The following is a 15,062-nucleotide window of genomic DNA, read 5'->3' on the forward strand; positions in this document are numbered from 1 at the left end:
TCTCTTTTTCTCTGCTTCTTTTGCGCCTTCCACTTGTGCAGAGTAAATGAGGTTGTGATGTTAAATAAGTTTGCTGTAGCCTAAATGTTATTTCCCCAAGGCTCTTAGAATGTTAACCTAGCGTGAAGCGCTGTGATGACTTCAGTGCCTACACAAGCGTGAACACACACACGCGAACGCGAGCGCACACGCAAACACATGCATGCTCACAGAAAGGGGAGAGAAGAGGAGGAGAGGGAGAGAAAACACCAAGGCCTTACCTCTCAGCCAAGCAATCAACACCACGGCTTCATTCCCGGTATTAATAGCCTAGCCTGTAAGCATTTTTTTCAAATCAGCGCCGCCCTCATTTGCTGCTATATTAAATGTCACCTTTCGGGCTGCCTATTGCTTTGAGTGACACTTATTTCACACCTCAAGCTGTGAAGATCTGTGTCCTCTCTCTGAGCTTTAATCAGACATCATTAATACCCTGTTGTGTGGAATATGCAGATGCCGCTTGGCTATATGGCAATCCCAAGGCCTGTCTCTCCCAGTCAAATAAACACACACACACACACACACACACACACACACACACACACACACACACACACACACACACACACACACACACACCTATTTGCTCGTACAGAAACATGACTAGGACGCAGAGCTGGTTGCGATTACCGTATGACCTGGCATACAGTAAACACAGCCTAGCCGTTCGTCCTTTCATCCATCTTGTGTGCAGCTGTATTTGGTGTGTCTGTGTGTCTGTGTGTCTGTGTGTGTGTGTGTGAGAGTGAGTGAGAGTCCATCACGTCTGTGCTGGGCTGCCGAGGCTTAGGCTGTAGCGAGAACCTCCTTCTCGTCTGCTCCCGTGGCATGGCATGCATATTGCATCGCTCGACTGTGTGCTCATTAATCCTGAGAAAATGCAGGGGAATTAAACTTTAATAGAACATCTTATTCCCCTCACACCGGGGTCTAGCTTACATATAAACAAGGCACCATTTTGTTTTCAAATGATGTTGTTTTTCTTCTTCTTTTTTTAACTCCCCGAAGCACATAGTATTTTCCCCTCCAAACATTCCTTGCATCCTAGAAACACATATACAGTTATTCTTTAGTAAATAAATAAAATGTGGTTATTCATATCATATTCCACAATTTTGCATTGTGAAATGTCATAAACAAAGCATGTCAGCTAAGTCTTATTGTCCAGTGTAGGCTACACGTTTGATTCCATTAGTCTGAATGATATGGTTCCCTGTAATGGCATGTAAAAGCATGCATGTGGATGGTGAATGTGCGTGCGTGCGTGCGTGCGTGCGTGCGTGCGTGCGTGCGTGCGTGTGTGTGCGTGTGTGTGTATGATGCGGCAGCGGCTGCTGCAGGAGGAAATGGGGTTGACCTTGCTGCCTGTGGCCCCAGTGGCGGGCGGGCCTGATGTATGGGTTGGGGTGCGTGGCCAGGCAGTAAGTGAGAGCCATGTTCTTATTTCCTCATGCCGGGCCACGGTGTCAAGACGTATAAACGGGTTCATTTCTCCCACCCAATCCCCCTCCCCTCCCCCCCCCCCACCCGATACACTCTCTCTAACACACACATTCACACTCACACACTCATACACACACACTCTCACACACACACACACACACAAAGCCCCTCCTGCTGCTGCCGCTGAGGAGGACCGCTAAATGTCAAGCAAGCGAGGCTCAGCCTGTTTGGTGGTGTTTTATTAGTGCAGCTGGGGAGAGAGGGAGAGCAGTGCTATGATTTGCATTTATTTGTTGTGCGTCGGGGGAGGAAAATGCAAGTCACCAATGGAGTGGGCGCTGGGGAATGAGTATGAGTATGTCTTCACACGCTACACCCCCCCCCAAACCCACCCACACACAAATACACACACTCACACACACCCCATCTCCTCTCGGCTGAAGATATGTGGAGACGTAGAGCCTGTTGAATTGGGCAGACAGAAGGAGAGGTAGCCTATTGTGTCAGGAGTTTTCGTTTTTGTGTGCCCGGCTTTAATTGTTGAGTAGAAAATTGAATAGCACAAATCAATAGCTTAGGAGCGCCTGAAAAGAATTTGCCAATCAATAGCTTGCAAGCCTAATGTCTTCCCAAGCCTGTCCAAGTAGAGCCGGTGGTACTAGCAGCAGTGGGGCGTCTTCAGATTAACAATACGTGTCGTTTTGCACACCACCACAAACCCCTAAAAGTCGCCCCTTATTGAAGATGCAGAACCTATACGGCAGCACTACCTATACCCACCTTCGTCTGGTCTCCACGGGCGATGGAGAACGACGGGGGAGCCCGTACGCGTCCAACTAAATCGCCCCCCTGTAGCTAACGTATAGGACCTTTGTCACTTCCCTCACCCGGCAGTGAGAACACACTGCATCCCCAGCGATGGGAGCAAGGAGCTCAGGAGGGATGAGCTGTTTGTTTGCCAAGACAATGGCCTCTTCATGAATCATCAAGCCCTGGAGTATCCAACAGCCACAAACTCGTAATGACTACAAATGATTTATTATCACGCGATGCCTTTAAATGCCGTTGATTAAAATACAGTCTGATTAAATAACTGCTAAACCAGCAGCTCGTTAATTTAGTGTCAAATTGAGGGAAACATTGGCAACTCTCTAAGTGTATTTGGGTTCAGTACAATTAGTCAGTTTTTCATTATTCAAAGACGTTTTTCATCTGTGTGCTTGCAATTCCGGTTCGCTAACAACAGTCAACTGAAGAACACAATTATTGATCAAGTGTTGTCATACAAATGAAGTCACCCTGGCCGTTGGCATGCGTTGGAACAGTGATTAGACTTGCCTTGGCTTTGACTTTACAGCGCAGCATAATGATGGCCTGAAGCACACTGACCTAAAAATGCTAATGTGCAAATGTGTAGAAATTTCACATCCCCCTCTGCCCCCCCCCTTTTGAAGGCTATCATTTGCCCCAAAACTACTGCAACACACCTCCCACCCCGCCCGCCCCCCACTACCCTGTGGGTAAACCATGTGCAGAGCACGGAGACCTCACACAACACACACACACACACACATAGTATGTGTGTGTTTCAGCAACTAAATACACATGTTTTCTAATGAACATTTTCCCCCTGGATATGGGGGAAGAGTACCCCCCTTCCCCTCCTCTCTCCCCCCCCCCCAGACTGTGTCGCCATGGTGATGGATGTCCAGGGCTGACGGCTCAATGTGCTTACCTAACAGCAGAGGCAGCAGTCCTCCTACTGCAGTCCCCTCTCGCCCTCCCCCTCCATCCTGGGGAGAGAGAAAGAGAGAGAGACAGAAAGAAAGCGAGTGAGAGAGTGAGATTTACGGGCAGAGGGAGGTGAACTGAGGGGTGGGTAAAGGCAGGGCCGGGTAGGGGGAGGGTGGGGAGGATGGAGCATGCCTGGCTAAGCAGCGAGCAGCCAGTCCATTTCTCAAAGGTTAATAGAGCTGCCTGATAATGGCTGCTAATCAGCAGGTAATCTGTTTTCTTTCTATTAATATTCACTCAGGTCAGCGATGACCAAACGCCCGTCCTCCTGTGTGAACCTTCAGTAAATGGGAGGGGAAAAGCCCCCCCCTGCCCCCCCGCCCCGTCTCATTTCTTAGTCATGGACCACCCCTTTATCCATGCCTGGAATGTCAAGAGCCAAGGCTGTTGTGTACACACAGGGTTTTTTTTCTTTCCTCTCCTTTTCAGGAAAACTATAAATATCTAATGCTCCCGAGCACTCTCCAGGGGGCCCACAAACACTGCTAACCGCTGATTGTGTCCCCTCTCTGACAGAGAGAGAGGAAGGGAGAGAGGGAGAGAGAGAGAGAGGAAGAGAGAGGGCTCTGTACTGAGGTGAGGGACGCCATGTTCAGAATCCTATCCCTTTGCCCGCCCAAACTCCACTCAGACTGAGGCGCGTTCTCTCTCTTTTCTTTTTTCTCTCCTCCTCCTTTTTTCTGTGCTCCTGACCTGCCAGCTAATCCCGGACCCTTCAGAAAAGCAACATTTGTCATCTGCCTTGCTTGCGTAGTCACATCCAGTCGGAATGGCTTGGAAATGGCTTTTGAAGGACTGCATTAGGATCGATTTGTGAAGTCTGTGGCTCGCCTCATCTGATGCGAGACTTTTCTTCTTTTTTTTTTCACCGCCGCGCACACACACACACCATCTTTTCTCTCCTGCCTCTGATGAATTTCAAGAGGGGAAGGAGGGGAGAAAATCAGGAGATGGAGAGAGAGACAGACTGAGACGGAGAAAGAGAGAGATCGAGAGGGAGAGGGAGAGAGAGGAAGAGGGGGAGAGAGGGATACGGAGATGAAGAGAGAGAGAGATCGAGAGGGAGAGAGACCGAGGGAGAGAGAGATAGAGGGGGAGAGAGAGGGATACAGAGAGGGAGAAAAGCCCCAGCAGGGGAGGCTTAGTCATGAGAGCTGTCACTGGTCTTTTGATGTGGGCCGAGCCACAGAGGGCCGAGGCAGTCAGAGGGGATTGTGATTCCAGCACGAGATTCGGGGGGCTTCGCCGTGTCAGGGGGGTGGACTGAGGGTTACTGGGGCAGAATGGGCGCGTTGCATAATAAGATTGAGGCCACTGATGAATAATGAAAGAAAAAAAGAGACCGAGAGGGAGAGAGAGAGAGAAAAAAAACGGGGCCTGTTCAAGTCCAACAGGCAGACAAGCAGTCAGTCACTCAAGTCAGCTCAAGACATGCTAGCTTGCTCTGCCCTTGTGAAAGAAAGAAGAAGAAAAAATCCCCCGTATCGCTTTGAGTGCTGGTCCATTGTTGCACACACACTCACTCACACACACACACACACACACACACAGGCTGCGGCTGAACTGTGGACAATGCAGCCTTCGCTCCCAACTCCTCACTCCACACTGGTCCCGAACACCACAGTGCACAGAGTTCAGTCCGAAAGGGCCGTTTGCTCTTGTTTGGTTGACTGGACTATTTAGGAGTCTGATTAGGCTATTTAGTAGGCCTGTTTGGTTGCCTGATTAGGCTGTTTAGTAGGCGTGTTGAGTATGCTGACTTTGCCAAACGGAGGTCGGATTGTTTAGTATGCGGACTTGGTCGATCACCAGGCTTGTTCAGTACGCTGCGTATTGATCGGGAGCCGCTAGTAGGGGGGGGAAGCAGAGCTGCCTGTGAGCCCCTCCGCTCGCCTGGCTGTCAGTCAGTCAGTCTGGGGGCCATGTTGTTTCTGCTGCAGACCCTGGCCTGGGGTAGTTGCAGGCTGCAGGCTGCGCCTGGAACAGGCGCTCAAGTGCTCGAAGTCAGCGTCTGGGGATGAGTCTTGGGGAGAGCGCAGCTGTTTGAGCCGGGGGGGGCGGGGGTTTTGTCAGAGACGGGGAGGGGGGGGGGGGGGGGGGGGGGGGGGGCATGGAGGGACAGGAGGGATCAATGGTTTAATACAGTGATCTAATCCTCAGAGTTAATAACCTTTATTGCTAGTAATTGCAGGGGTCTAAATGCTTTAATGCAGTCAAACAGATGGGGGCTAATGGAACCTATGTGGCTACCATGCCAGAGAGAAGTGTGTGTGTGTGTGTGTGTGTGTTCGTGTGCCTTTGAGCCCGATCACACATTAGTCTGTTTTTCATTTCTAAAAGAAGAAGGGGGAAAATGGTGTCCAACTATAAAAAGAAATGCACACAAGCAGCCTGCGTGTAAATGTGATCATGCATCACAGAGCAATGAGATGTGGCCACTGTCAACACTACTGTCAAAGCCAAGGCTTTGAGCTAACAGCATTTGCCAATTACATCCCCAGTACAGGCCTACGTGGACAATATGTCTGCATATACACATTATGCGTGTACACCCACCCATCCACACACACATACACACAGACGGTAGACACATGAGGGTCATTTCCTATGTGAAATGTTGAGGGGATTAGCCGTGTGTGTGTGTGTGTGTGAGTGAGGCAGGTCCCATAAATCAGCCCTTGCAGCTGCTTTCTGTTTTCATTCTGAAGGGGGCTGTAAAATGCTGTGGAGGTTTGGATACTGAATGTGAAATGTCAGTGTTATTGAACAGGTGCTGTGAGGCCAAGCTCTGATGCGTTTAGTCCTCCACTTGGGACGGAGAGGGAGAGGGAGAGGGAGAGAGAGAGAGAAGGAGAGAGCTGTCTGTGGACAAGAGGGAGGGAGAGAGTGTGGGAGGGAGGAGAGAGGGATGAGGTGAACGTGTGTGTTGGGGGGGGGGGGGGGGACACATCAAATGGGTAGGAGTCTGGAAATCAGCGGACGAATTTGCTCCCCAGAGTCTGAACGTTACAATTAATTTCCACTCCCACCGCCCAAGCACTTCTGTCCCCTCTGCCCATCGTGTCATTTTTATTTTCAAGTGAACATTTTCATTTACGGTATTTTTCACCCATTTTGTTCTGGAGCCTCTTGTCCCCGTCCCCCTCCAACCCCCCCTCCTCCTCCTGTTTGTCGTGGCAGACTAATTGCTTTGTAAAATGGCTGAAAAACATTGGCGTGCTCGTGCCACCGTGTCACCCATTAATTTCCTTAGTTTGTTTTAAATATGCATAAACCTGCCAAGCCAGGGTGTCACTGCCTCATTTGCTCCATTTATTCATGTATTCATGATTTTTTTTTTCTTTCTTTCTCTCTCTCTCTCTTTCTTTCTTTCTTTCTCCTCTTTTTCTTTCTTGTCTTGTCTCGTCTGTTCTCTCCTCCCCAGAGTGGTGTTGTTTCACTGCTTGTTAAGAAGCAGGCGGACAGTGGAGGCGTTTCTAAAGGGGTGAATGCAGTCAAGGTTAGTCACCAGAGCCCATCAAAGACACTTCCTCCTTTCCAGTGGCTTACTGTAGCCTGCTTCCTGTTGCTTCCTAAACTTCACATTATAACCCCCCCTCCCCTCCCCCTCTCTCTATCCCACTGCCTCCTCTCTTTTGCCCTGCTTCAGCTTCAGGCTTGTAAGCTAAGCTAGGCTACCTCTTCAGTATGTTTTCCCTAAGCTAATATGGCTGCCATGTCTAATGCCTGCACTGATATTAACACCCATTCCGAATGCATTTTACATTTGCTCACCCATCCGTCCTGCTAAGCCCCCCCCCCCCCCCCCCCCCCAACACCACACACACACACACACACACACACACACACACACACACACACACACACACGCCATTAGTCCCCCAGCCATATTGCCTGTGATTTGCTTAACAGCATCCACGTTTCTTGCTACACTCATCCCACACCTGCGGCTGCCGGAAGAGGGATATGATTATGTTGACATGACCTCTCCTTTTGCCCATTATTAAGAAGACAGACAGACGGACACACACACACAAACACACACACACACACACGCGCGCGCACACACACACACACACACACACACACACAGCAGTCCGCCACGTGAAATGAAAAGATGAGGACGGCAGTAATAAATCCGGTAATGATATGGCGGCGCTGCCTCTCTCTCTCTGTGAGCGGCGGAGCAGGTTACTTAATGAGTTTGGTAATTGCTTTCTGCGCGCGGTGCATCTCTGTTTCTCTCTCTCTCTCTCTGTCTGTCTCCCCCTCTGTTTTTCTCTCCTCGCCTCCTTGCCAGACTAGCAATCTCTTCCACTCTAGTCTCCCCCTTCTATCTTCCTCCATCTTCAAAATATCAAGTTCGATTGAACACTGGCCTAGACACACACACACACACCACCTTTTTCCATCGTCTAAAAGGATCCTCTCACCTCTCCAGACACAAACACATACCCACTCTGGAGAGGATGGCTTCCATCGCGCTCCGTAATTTGATAAAATGGCGAGCAGATAGGCTTGAGAAATGCGTTGTGACAAGCCGGATTGGGGGCTGAAACAACTCTGTCATAACGCCTGCCTGCTGAGGACTCACCCACACCCAAGATGCTCAGAGAAGACAAACACACTCGCACACGCAGAAACATACTTACAGGCGCACATGAACACACAGGCACACACACACACACCCACACACACACACACAGTGTGTATATGCACACTGCAATGTGGGGAATGTTCGCTTCAGGCATGTCCACCCTTCAGGATGATTCAGTGAGCCTGAAGGGAAGGGTAGGTCATGAATCTCTCTTGCTCTCTGCCTCGCTTCTCTCTCTCTCTCTCCCTCTCTCTCTCTCTCTCTGCTCTTCTCTCTCTCTCTGTCTCTCTCTCTCTGCTCTTCTCTCTCTCTGTGTCTGTGTGTCTCAGTGCTGTGTTTGCGCTGGCTGTGTCAAAGCGTTTGTTTTGCCTTGCTTGTTCCGGAATGTACCTGCGCTCCTGGAGAACAATGACCCCCCTGTGCTCCTGCCCAGCTCGTTCCAGGAGCAGCCACATCTGAAATGGACCTACTTTCATCTTTGTTTTTGCTCTCTCTCGCTCTCTCGACGCCACCGCCACCACTCCACCCCTGCATACTGACAATCAGTGGCCATGTCTCCCACACACACATACTCTCTCACACACTCTCATCCCTCCACACACACACACACACACACACACACACACACACACACACACACACACACACACACACACCGCCTCCTCATCTTGATATCTCTCTCCCCGTGTAGGGGGAGACTCTGTGTAATAGCAGGTTGGGAGATTTAAGCAGCTCTCTGCAGTAAATCTTTCCTCCCACCGTTTTAAGCAGAGGAGGTGTAGGGTGGGGTGGGCTTGGTGTGTGTGTGTGTGTGTGGGGGGGGGTGCAGGAAAGTGAAAGAAAAATGTCTGTAACCCCCAGAGGCCCCCCCAGTACTGTCTCTGCGTCATGTTACTGGAGATAAGAGATTTGTGTGGTCCATCCAAATGATCTGCTATTTAAGGGAGAAACGTCCTTGTAGTACAGTATCTGTGGTCTGGTCTGCGGTATTTAGTTTACTGAAATGTTAGAAAATTGTGATCATTCCATACAGAACACCAGTCTAAAAACATTCTCACACTACTTTTTTTTGGAACACACACATTCACACACTCGATTTCACACACACACACACACACACACACACACACACACACACACACACACACACACACACACACTCACTCACTCACTTGCTTTCACACACAGACACACACACACACATTCTTGTTTGCAAAAACTGAGCGCTTAGTCAACCAGCGCTGCTCTTTTCCAGTCCCTGCCTCTCACCGCACCCCAAAATAATGTCACCACTTCCCACAGCATGTCACTCTGCTTGTGTGCTCTGATCCATGCTGTTGTCATTCTTTTCAATGTGTGAAGAAGACTGCCAAGAAAAGAAAAAAAAAACAACAGCTTATAATTTGGATCACAGACAGGTGACACAACACATCAAAACGGTGATGAGCACTTTTTTGAGGCCAGTGCTCCATTAATCATGATAATTGTTCTGTAAAAGTCTGCACGTTGAGTTAACCAACGTGCGTCAGAACAGAAGAATCCTTTTAATCCTCTCTCCACTGATGTAATGCTTAGTGCGGTTGCACAAAGTGTCCATCGGGTGGCAGTGTCTGTGTGGGGGGGGCTGAGAGCTCGACGAAGCCCTGCTCAGACTTACATGCCTCTCCTCACACAGAGCGGCTTTGAGCTGATTGGGTTAGACAGGCGAGCTTTAAGCTACAGGCCCCATTCAGTTTTTTGTTTTTTTTTGCCCCCTCTCTGCACTGCTCTCCCCTCTCGCTCCTCTAGCAACCCCCCCCCCCCCCCCGCTAACCGCTGACTGTATAGAACGCGAGGCTATCTTTACACTAGCAGTTCAGATCTGTCATTGTAATGATGATCGCTGTGGACGTGCCGCACAGCTAGTTTCTACCTCATTTGCTTTTCTCAATGAGCTCTGAAGATCGGAGATATTTCATCTTTGTATATAGTTGCTACTGTGTGTGTGTGTGTGTGTGTGTGTGTGTGTGTGTGTGTGTGTGTTTTTTTTGTACATGAACTTATTGTTTTTTAAAACAAAAGGTTTGTTTAAAAAGGAAAGAAAGAAAAAAAAAGAGCTGCATTATTAGGTAGTCAGAGTGGCTGGCGATTGTTGGCTTATGAACGGTGTTGAGCTCAGGCCGGGTGTTTTTGTGTTTTTCCGGGCAGCTGAGTTCATCTGGTGTTTGTGAAGAGAGATGAATGCGCTGCTCTCTTTGCCCAGAGACAGGGCTGGCCCCAGCCAACCATGCTGAATATGTAGAGTCTGGTGAAGGGCAAAGAGGCACCTGAGGAAAAGTGTGTGTGTGTGTGTGTGTACGGGGGGTGGGGGTCGATGGGGCTAGCCTTGATAGGCCATTTACAGGCTCACACCGCAAAACAAAGAGAAAATTCAAGGCCGTCACAGAGAGTGCTTAAATGCGAGCTCACATGTTTGGGGGTTCTGGCAGGGCATGCATTCAGCCAGCCATCATGTTTGTTTGCAGACATTATTGCCCATTTAGCACTGCATAAGAGTTATATGTATTTGGAGTGGAGTGGGGGGATTGATGTATGTCAACTGTGTGTGTGTGTGTGTGAGAGAAGCTGTTTACACCCAGTCCCCGAACAAGCCCTCGACTGTGTAATTAAACCCGAAGAAATATATTCTCTTCCTGCATCCCCACCCCCCCACCTCTTTTCAGCAAGAGTGATATAATTTGTTTACCAGGTGACAGCTACGCATCTGGCAGACTTGTGTGCTTACACGGCTTTTCTTGCGCGGTGCGTGCAATGGCTTTAGCAAGCTGTGGCGCGCTAGATTAATTTTCACGAGTTTTGTATGGCTTGGCAACACAATAAATAAAATGGCGAGTGTTGTGTCAGAGAGAGAGAGAGAGAGAGAGAAAGAGAAAGAGAGAGAGAGAGAGAGAGGGAAGGAGGGATAGAGGTAGAGAGAGAGGGAAAGGGAGAAACAGAGCGAGAGCGAAGGGGGCCAGGTTTTTTTGCAGGCTTGCCAAATGCGGCTATGGCGGTGAAGGAAAAAACGGGATGACTCTGCACAGTCGCACACTCCGAGCGATCGCTCAAAGAAAGTGACGTGCCCCGGGATCGCATCAAAGAGGTCTCTTTCAACTGCGTTTATGATGTCAAATGACAGGACGGCAGGGTAGTAATCTCTCTAATGAGGGGTTTTTAAGGAGGCGAGACTTTGTGTGTTTCTGGTTTTGTTTGACTCTTGAGGGAGATTGTCTCCGAGAACGAGGCAATGTATGAAAAGAGTGTTCAAGAGGCACTCTTTACTGGTGTGTAGCATAAACACTTGAACTGAAATTGAACTTAATAATGCCTTATGTGAGCGTGTGTCCTCGTGTGTATGTGTGAGAGTTTTAGTGTGAGTGAGTGCATGCGGGTGTGTGTTTGTGTGTATTGGCACTGGTAAGCAGTGAAGGTTTTTATGCTTTAACAGGTGTTGTTCTACAGCACTTCTACAAGAAGTGATTTTGCTAATGTAGTTTTCTGCCCTCGTCTGAGGCAGCCATGGCTCTCTGAGTCTGTGGAGGACTACTTCCCTGCTCTCCTCTCCGCCCCGCTCCTCCCCTCCCCTGGTCCCCAGAAAACTTGTAAAACTGTAAGCACTTAAACGGTCAGAGAGCCAAAATGGCAGCGGGTAAATTGAAGTCAAGTTTTTCTGGTCCGCTCGAAGAGAGAGCCTGTCAGTAGGAGCAGCCGTGTGTGTATGTGTGTGTGTGTGTCAGACAGATGTAAATGTGAGTGGAGGTAGTTTGAGACTCCTGAAGGGAAACATGAGTGTTTGTTCCTGGCTGCAAGCAGGAGGGTGTGAGTATGACCTCTGGTGAAAAAGAGAGCGAGCGACTGAGAGAGCGAGACGGCAAGAGAGAGAGAGAGAGAGAGAAAAGAGGAAGAGAATGAAGCTCATCTCCAGAGATTCTCCTCTCTGCTGTCTGTCCCTCCCTTCTGTCTATTGTAAGTTTTTTTCTCCTGTTGTCATCTTCAGGTTCTGCATATCAGTGTGGCTATCCTATCAGTACTACTCTCATCTTGTACCCCTTTGCCTCCCCCCTAAAACAGATGACCCCCCCCCCCCCCCCCCTTGTTTAAATGGATTTGTTGTCTCGGGGCATTCGCCTATTAAATTCACTGGGTGAATTTTGATCCACACTCGTTGCCATGGATGACTGATCACAGTGCTAAATATTATGCCAGTGTGGACTGTGAGGGGGAGGGGGTGGCAGTAGTGGTGGGGAGAGGAGAGGAGAGGAGAGCTGACTGCTACTCTCTCTTCCCTCTCATTTAGCAGCCTGTTTTGCCTCCTCAGATGCGCTGTTCTGGCGGCCCGGCGCTGCCCGTCCCTGGTGAGCGGTATTAAATGAAGTTACTAGATATGAGTACTTAAGGGGCCAGGGCCAGAGAGGGTTTGCCAAGCCGCTGTGAGGCTTTTGGCGCACTCATCCGTGTCACCTCTCTCTCTCTCTCTCTCTCTCTCTCTCTCTCTCTCTCTCTCTCTCTCTCTCTCTCTCTCTCTCTCTCTCTCTCTCTATCTGTTGTTTTAGCTACTGGCTTACTTATTTGTATTGCAGGGGCATTTTTGCCCCCCCACCCCCCCTCCCTAAGTTATGTGTGTGTGTATGTGTGTGTGTGTGCGCGCACCCAGATTGTGTTTCTTCACTGAGGGGTAATCAGGCAAAAGCAAACATGGCACGTCTGTCGCAAAACCACCTCCACCCACATCTCTCCAAACTCCCACCCCCCACTACTCACATCCACCCCCCTCCCCTCCCCTCTCCCGCTTTTGAAAAAAGTATTTATTTTTTAATGAGCGTGAATGGGCAGAAACGCAGCCGACGGTAATGGATTTATAGACATGCGGAGTAATAGCCTGCTTGGCAGTGTGCATATCGATCTAGGCACAGTCATCTGGACAATAATAGGTGTCTTCACTTTAGGAAAAAAAAAGCAAAGGGAGAAGAAAGAAAGCTACCATGTCTGTTTGTTTGGTGTTTGATCGTCTGTTTGTTTGTTTGTTTTTGACTGTAGTTAGTAGATGGCCTATTGCTCTATATGCTTCCCAGGCACACCTTTTTGGAGAGCCTACTCTGCTCGAAGGCACTAGCCTCCCCCCTCCTCCTCTTTTTTCTTCTTAAAGAGCCATTTTGTTTCAGCCAGTGCCTTTTTCTACCCCATAAAATTCCCAAAGAGAACAGCAACAAGGCAATAAAGTGGATTGAGAAGGGGCGGGTGCCGCTGAGCTGAGGTGTTTTTTGGGAGGGGGGGGGGGGGGGTTGAGAGAAGGAGACGCAGAGGCACTGTGGCAGGGCTGTTGAATGCTGAGCAGAATTGAATAGACATAGTCAGCTTCCCAGATACATGCTTAGGCCTGTAGAATGCGGAGTGCTTTGCTTGTAACTGCATCGGTTGTCTCCTTTCATTATCGGTTAATGGTGCCCAACTTGACAGGACCATGTGATAAACAGAGGAGCTGTGAAATCCTGGAGGTGGAGTTCTCGTCCAGCTGATAATGGGATCTCATCTGCCAGAGGGAGGGAGAGGGAAGGGGAGGGAGAGAGAGAAAGCGAGAGAGAGAGAGAGAGAGAGAGAGAGAGAGAGAGAAAGAGGCTAGTACAGCCATTTGAAGGCAGGACATGTGGAGTGGGCTTCCTAACGCTCTGCTCCTCTCACACTCAATCCTGCACACAAACCCCCAAGTGGCTGCCATCTAACAAAATACCCGCTGTGTAGGCCTCCATTTTTTTTTCATGTTTATGAAACCATGTGCATGTGTGGTGACTTCAAATTGCCAGTGAGCTATAGGCCATATTTTGTGTTATTAAAAAAACTGCATTCGGCTCACTTCAACATGGAACATTTTTATGGAACGGTGACATAGTTGTGTTGAATTGGAGTGGTGAAAGATATCACTATTTTACATCACATATTTTAAACTCTGACACATTCACAAAGAATCTGTATTTGAAAGGACTTGTTCAAGAGATTGTGTATGTGTACACACACATACACACACACACTCTCTCTCTCTCTCTCTCTCTCTCTCTCTTGCTCCCTCACACACACACTCACACGCACACACACACACACACACACACAAACAGTCAGAACAATTAGTTTCTGTTACCTTGTTGTATGTGATAAAGTCAAAAGAACTGCCACTCCACTTGCTCCTGGCCTGGAGCTATTGGCAGCCTATTTGAGCGCTCATGATTGGTACCCCTATGAAAATGACATTCTCCAAATATCTCTTTCGCTGTGGGAGAGTTCCACATAACCAAGTGAGTCAGACTTAATAGCAGTGTGTGTGTGTGTTTGTGTGTGTTTTCCCTGGCCAGGCTTTATTATTACATGTCTGGTCAGGGGCAGCCTAGAGGGCAGCATAGAGGTATAGCTTGATAAATATGTGATAAATATACCTGAAGTCTGAAGCCTAGTATATGACAACAGGGAGGGTGTGTGTGTGTGTGAGTGTGTTTTGCTTTCCAACATGGAGGGTTGTGCTGACGGTGGTTGGAAGCAGCAGGTCTTGCACAGTGAAGGGCTCCCCTGGAGCTGCAAAAGCGTTGGCCGGCTGTGGGATCACTAGGGACACCTCCTCCTTATGGAGAAGAGAGAGAGAGAGAGAGAGGGAGAGAGAGAGAGAGAGAGAGAGAGAGAGAGAGAGAGAGAGAGAGAGAGAGAGAGGGAGAGAAGGAAGGGCGGGGGACTGACAGGCAACATGGTTTGCAGAACAATAAAAGGCCCACACTATACACCAAACTGAATTCCTATTGATCTACCCTGCCTCTTCAAATACACTGTTTGTGTCGTTGGTGAGTTAAGATAGCCCTGTTTGGATTATGTGCGCTTGTTGCGGTTAATTGGATTTAGGAGCAGGCAAAATGCGAATTAATGCGCTTGCAGTCTGCCGAAATATATTTAAATACGAGACAAACAGGTTATGATTTGTTTCTTAACATGTGTCCACACACGCAGAGATGGTTTCCAATTAAATACATATGTGCTTGTACCGTTGGGGTAGAGTACAGATTTAAAATACAAATTTGCATCTGAAGAAATGAGTGTAACTACCTCCCCCTTCATAATTCCATTGGCTAGTTAGACAACCAGATTGAAAAACGACATGTACTGAACCATGCGTTATTTTACCAATTCCACTCTA

At 48.8% G+C, this 15,062-nt stretch overlaps 1 long non-coding RNA gene across 1 annotated transcript in view; it reads left to right on the forward strand.

Moving 5' to 3' along the window:
* The window catches only part of LOC134087837 (uncharacterized), a 51,818-nt gene that overhangs the window by 13,631 nt on the left and 23,125 nt on the right, over positions 1 to 15,062 (forward strand). The window contains exon 2 of the long non-coding RNA XR_009939862.1: positions 6,701 to 6,775. This is a non-coding gene — a long non-coding RNA (uncharacterized LOC134087837). The remainder of the gene's footprint in view (positions 1 to 6,700; positions 6,776 to 15,062) is intronic.

The sequence above is a fragment of the Sardina pilchardus genome, chromosome 7, assembly GCF_963854185.1.
Source record: "Sardina pilchardus chromosome 7, fSarPil1.1, whole genome shotgun sequence".
Taxonomy (NCBI): Eukaryota; Metazoa; Chordata; class Actinopteri; order Clupeiformes; family Clupeidae; genus Sardina; species Sardina pilchardus.